Genomic DNA, 6,103 nt, shown 5'->3' on the forward strand with positions numbered 1-6,103 from the left:
CAGTAGCGGGCTTGTGTAGCTGCCTCTTGGCCCGGCCGAGGTACAGCCGTTGGCTGGAGACCGCTTTCCGACTGCTGAGCCGGTGCCGCGGGGACCCACCTTGACGCGCCGGCTGTCCGAGCAAGCCAGGGGCAAGGGGCATCCAGTGGTACCAGAAGGGAGTCGGTCCGACACCGGGAAGTCGGGTGCCCGTCGCTCCGAATCGAGCCCGGGGTTTTCGTGCGTGTAACAGGGCGGGCGTTTGGACCCGGTTGTCCGGGAGCGGGTCCGCAACGGCGGGAGATTGCCTGGGTTTGGCCGGCCGGCAGTCGAACGCCTTTCGCTCCGGACTCCCGTGTCCGATTTCGGTCAGGGAGGGCTCGTTGGAAAGCCCCGGCGCTGGCGCACACTATATTATCGGCCTGGACCCCGGCAAGTTCGGGAAAGTGTCGCAGTCCCGTAGCGGCTGCCGCCCCGTCGGTCAGCGGCAGCTTATCGGGGATAACTTCGGGACGGAAAGTCCGATCCGGTTGGGGTGAACTGCGACTGAACGGGGTGGGGGGGCCGCACAGACCAGTAGCGGGCTTGTGCAGCTGCCGCTTGGCCCGGCCGAGGTACAGCCGTTGGCTGGAGACCGCTTTCCGACTGCTGAGCCGGAGCCGCGGGGGCCCACCTTGACGCGCCGGCTGTACTAGCAAGCCAGGGGCAAGGGGCATCCAGTGGTACCGGAACGGAGTCGGTCCGACACCGGGAAGCCGGGTGCCCGTCGCTCCGAATCGAGCCCGGTGTTTTCGTGCGTGTAACAGGGCGGGCGTTTGGACCCGGTTGTCCGGGAGCGGGTCCGCAACGGCGGGAGGTTGCCTGTGTTTGGCCGGCCGGCAGTCGAACGCCTTTGGCTCCGGACTCCCGTGTCCGATTTCGGTCAGGGAGGGCTCGTTGGAAAGCCCCGGCGCTGGCGCACACTATATTATCGGCCTGGACCCCGGCAAGTTCGGGAAAGTGTCGCAGTCCCGTAGCGGCTGCCGCCCCGTCGGTCAGCGGCAGCTTATCGGGGATAACTTCGGGACGGAAAGTCCGATCCGGTTGGGGTGAACTGCTACTGAACGGGGTGGGGGGGCCGCACAGACCAGTAGCGGGCTTGTGCAGCTGCCGCTTGGCCCGGCCGAGGTACAGCCGTTGGCTGGAGACCGCTTTCCGACTGCTGAGCCGGAGCCGCGGGGGCCCACCTTGACGCGCCGGCTGTCCTAGCAAGCCAGGGGCAAGGGGCATCCAGTGGTACCGGAACGGAGTCGGTCCGACACCGGGAAGCCGGGTGCCCGTCGCTCCGAATCGAGCCCGGTGTTTTCGTGCGTGTAACAGGGCGGGCGTTTGGACCCGGTTGTCCGGGAGCGGGTCCGCAACGGCGGGAGGTTGCCTGAGTTTGGCCGGCCGGCAGTCGAACGCCTTTGGCTCCGGACTCCCGTGTCCGATTTCGGTCAGGGAGGGCTCATTGGAAAGCCCCGGCGCTGGCGCACACTATATTATCGGCCTGGACCCCGGCAAGTTCGGGAAAGTGTCGCAGTCCCGTACCGGCTGCCGCCCCGTCGGTCAGCGGCAGCTTATCGGGGATAACTTCGGGAAGGAAAGTCCGATCCGGTCGGGGTCAACTTCCACTGAACGGGGTGGCGGGGCCGCACAGACCAGTAGCGGGCTTGTGTAGCTGCCCCTTTCCCCGGCCGAGGTACAGCCGTTGGCTGGAGACCGCTTTCCGACTGCTGAGCCGGAGCCGCGGGGGCCCACCTTGACGCGCCGGCTGTCCTAGCAAGCCAGGGGCAAGGGGCATCCAAGGGTACCGGAACGGAGTCGGTCCGACACCGGGAAGCCGGGTGCCCGTCGCTCCGAATCGAGCCCGGTGTTTTCGTGCGTGTAACGAGGCGGGCGTTTGGACCCGGTTGTCCTGGAGCGGGTCCGCAACGGCGGGGGATTGCCTGTGTTTGGCCGGCCGGCAGTCGAACGCCTATCGCTCTGGACTCCCGTGTCCGATTTCGGTCAGGGAGGGCTCGTTGGAAAGCCCCGGCGCTGGCGCACACTATATTATCGGCCTGGACCCCGGCAAGTTCGGCAAAGTGTCGCCATCCCGCAGCGGCTGACGGGCCGCCGGTGAGCGGCAGCTTATCGGGCATAACTTCGGGAGGGAAAGTCCGATCCGGTCCGGATCAACGGCAGCCGAACGGGGTGGCGGGCCCGCACAGACCAGTGCCTGGCTTGTGTAGCTGCCCCTTTCCCCGGCCGAGGTACAGCCGTTGGCTGGAGACCACTTTCCGACCACTGAGACGGCGGGGCGGGGGGCGGCCTGCACGCGCCGGCTGCCAGAGCAAGCCAGGGGCAAGGGGCATCCAACGGTATCTGAACGGAGTCGGTCCGACACCGGGAAGCCGGGTGCCCGTCGCTCCGAATCGAGCCTGGGGTGTACGTGTGTTTAACAAGGCGGGCGTTTGGACCCGGTTGCCCGGCACCAGTCGAACGCCTGTCGCTCCCGACTCCCGTGTCCGATTTCGTTCGGGGATGGCTCGTTGGAAAGCCCCGGCTCCGGCGCACACTATATTGCCGAAGTGGCCCCGGGCGAGTTCGGGAAAGTGTCGCCGTCCCGCAGCGGCTGACGGGCCGTCGGTCAGCGGCAGCTTATCGGGGATAACTTCGGGAAGGAAAGTCCGATCCGGTCGGGGACAACGGCAGCTGAACGGGGTGGCGGGGCCGCACAGAGCAGTGCCTCGCTTGTGTAGCTGCCTCTTTCCGCGGCCGAGGTACAGCCGTTGGCTGGAGACCGCTTTCCGACCACTGAGACGGCGGGGCAGGGGGCGGCCTGCACGCGCCGGCTGCCAGAGCAAGCCAGGGGCAAGGGGCATCCAGCGGTATCTGAACGGAGTCGGTCCGACACCGAGAAGCCGGGTGCCCGTCGCTCCGAAGCGAGACCGGGGTTTTTCGTGTGTAACGTGGCGGGCCTTTGGACCCGGTTGGCCGGGCGGCAGTGGAACACACACAGACACTCGCATACACTGAGAGAGACAGAGAGAAGATAGAGATACACAGAGTGAGAAAGACAAAGTCAACTCAGTAACTGAAATGTGAAAACTGACAACTGGGAAACCAAAAGTCAGAGTGGCAAATGATGAACCAAGGTGGCAAATGATTAACTGAAAACTTGTCATTCACATTTGGGACGGAATTCACGATGGGAATGTATTCGGCCGCCTTACCGGGGCTTGGGGGTGCTGCTTTCCCGCTTGTGGAACCGAGTTGGGGTCGTCAAATGGCCTGGTGCATTGTTTGAAACACTGGTTAATGAGTTGTCAAGGTAGGAAATCATAGAACATAAGAGCAGCTCATTAACTGAAATTTTGAACATCGACAACTGGTTAACCAAATGTCAGAGCGACAAATGATTAACCAAGGAGGCAACTCAATAACTGAATTTCGAACATCGACAACTGGTTAACCAAGAGTCAGGGCGACAAATGATTAACCAAGGAGGCAACTCATTAACTGAATTTCGAACATCGACAACTGGGTAACCAAAAGACACAGGGACAAATGAGTAACCAAAGGGCCAACTCATTAACTGAAATTTCAAAGAGGCAACTCATTAACTGAAATTTTGAACATCGACAACTGGATAACCAAATGTCAGAGCGACAAATGATTAACCAAGGAGGCAACTGATTAACTGAAAACTTGTCATTCACATTTGGGACGGAATTCACGATGGGAATGTATTCGGCCCCCTTACCGGGCCTTGGGGTGCTGCTTTCCCGCTTGTGGAACCGAGTTGGGGTCGTCAAATGGCCTGGTGCATTGTTTGAAACACTGGTTAATGAGTTGTCAAGGTCGGAAATCATAGAACATAAGAGCAGCTCATTAACTGAAATTTTGAACATCGACAACTGGTTAACCAAAAGCCAGAGCGACAAATGATTAACCAAGGAGGCAACTCAGTAACTGAATTTCGAACATCGACAACTGGTTAACCAAAAGACACAGGGACAAATGAGTAACCAAAGGGCCAACTCATTAACTGAAATTTCAAAGAGGCAACTCATTAACTGAAATTTTGAACATCGACAACTGGTTAACCAAAAGCCAGAGCGACAAATGATTAACCAAGGAGGCAACTCATTAACTGAATTTCGAACATCGACAACTGGTTAACCAAATGTCAGAGCGACAAATGATTAACCAAGGAGGCAACTCATTAACTGAATTTCGAACATCGACAACTGGTTAACCAAAAGACACAGGGACAAATGAGTAACCAAAGGGCCAACTCATTAACTGAAATTTCAAAGAGGCAACTCATTAACTGAAATTTTGAACATCGACAACTGGTTAACCAAAAGCCAGAGCGACAAATGATTAACCAAGGAGGCAACTCATTAACTGAATTTCGAACATCGACAACTGGATAACCAAAAGACACAGGGACAAATGAGTAACCAAAGGGCCAACTCATTAACTGAAATTTCAAAGAGGCAACTCATTAACTGAAATTTTGAACATCGACAACTGGTTAACCAAAAGCCAGAGCGACAAATGATTAACCAAGGAGGCAACTCATAAACTGAATTTCGAACATCGACAACTGGGTAACCAAAAGACACAGGGACAAATGAGTAACCAAAGGGCCAACTCATTAACTGAAATTTCAAAGAGGCTACTCATTAACTGAAATTTGAACATCGACAACTGGTTAACCAAATGTCAGAGCGACAAATGAGTAACCAAGCAGGCAACTGATTAACTGAAAACTTGTCTTTCACATTTGGGACGGAATTCACGATGGGAATGTATTCGGCCCCCTTACCGGGCCTTGGGGTGCTGCTTTCCCGCTTGTGGAACCGAGTTGGGGTCGTCAAATGGCCTGGTGCATTGTTTGAAACACTGGTTACTGAGTTGTCAAGGTAGGAAATCATAGAACATAAGAGCAGCTCATTAACTGAAATTTTGAACATCGACAACTGGTTAACCAAAAGCCAGAGCGACAAATGATTAACCAAGGAGGCAACTCATTAACTGAATTTCGAACATCGACAACTGGTTAACCAAAAGACACAGGGACAAATGAGTAACCAAAGGGCCAACTCATTAACTGAAATTTCAAAGAGGCAACTCATTAACTGAAATTTTGAACATCGACAACTGGTTAACCAAAAGCCAGAGCGACAAATGATTAACCAAGGAGGCAACTCATAAACTGAATTTCGAACATCGACAACTGGGTAACCAAAAGACACAGGGACAAATGAGTAACCAAAGGGCCAACTCATTAACTGAAATTTCAAAGAGGCTACTCATTAACTGAAATTTGAACATCGACAACTGGTTAACCAAATGTCAGAGCGACAAATGAGTAACCAAGCAGGCAACTGATTAACTGAAAACTTGTCTTTCACATTTGGGACGGAATTCACGATGGGAATGTATTCGGCCCCCTTACCGGGCCTTGGGGTGCTGCTTTCCCGCTTGTGGAACCGAGTTGGGGTCGTCAAATGGCCTGGTGCATTGTTTGAAACACTGGTTAATGAGTTGTCAAGGTCGGAAATCATAGAACATAAGAGCAGCTCATTAACTGAAATTTTGAACATCGACAACTGGTTAACCAAAAGCCAGAGCGACAAATGATTAACCAAGGAGGCAACTCATTAACTGAATTTCGAACATCGACAACTGGTTAACCAAAAGACACAGGGACAAATGAGTCACCAAAGGGCCAACTCATTAACTGAAATTTCAAAGAGGCAACTCATTAACTGAAATTTTGAACATCGACAACTGGTTAACCAAAAGCCAGAGCGACAAATGAGTAACCAAGGAGGCAACTCATAAACTGAATTTCGAACATCGACAACTGGGTAACCAAAAGACACAGGGACAAATGAGTAACCAAAGGGCCAACTCATTAACTGAAATTTCAAAGAGGCTACTCATTAACTGAAATTTGAACATCGACAACTGGTTAACCAAATGTCAGAGCGACAAATGAGTAACCAAGCAGGCAACTGATTAACTGAAAACTTGTCTTTCACATTTGGGACGGAATTCACGATGGGAATGTATTCGGCCCCCTTACCGGGCCTTGGGGTGCTGCTTT

This window comes from Somniosus microcephalus, unplaced genomic scaffold (genome assembly GCF_052327205.1).
Source record: "Somniosus microcephalus isolate GS21.2 unplaced genomic scaffold, FLI_Smic_1.0 scaffold1701, whole genome shotgun sequence".
NCBI lineage: Eukaryota > Metazoa > Chordata > Chondrichthyes > Squaliformes > Somniosidae > Somniosus > Somniosus microcephalus.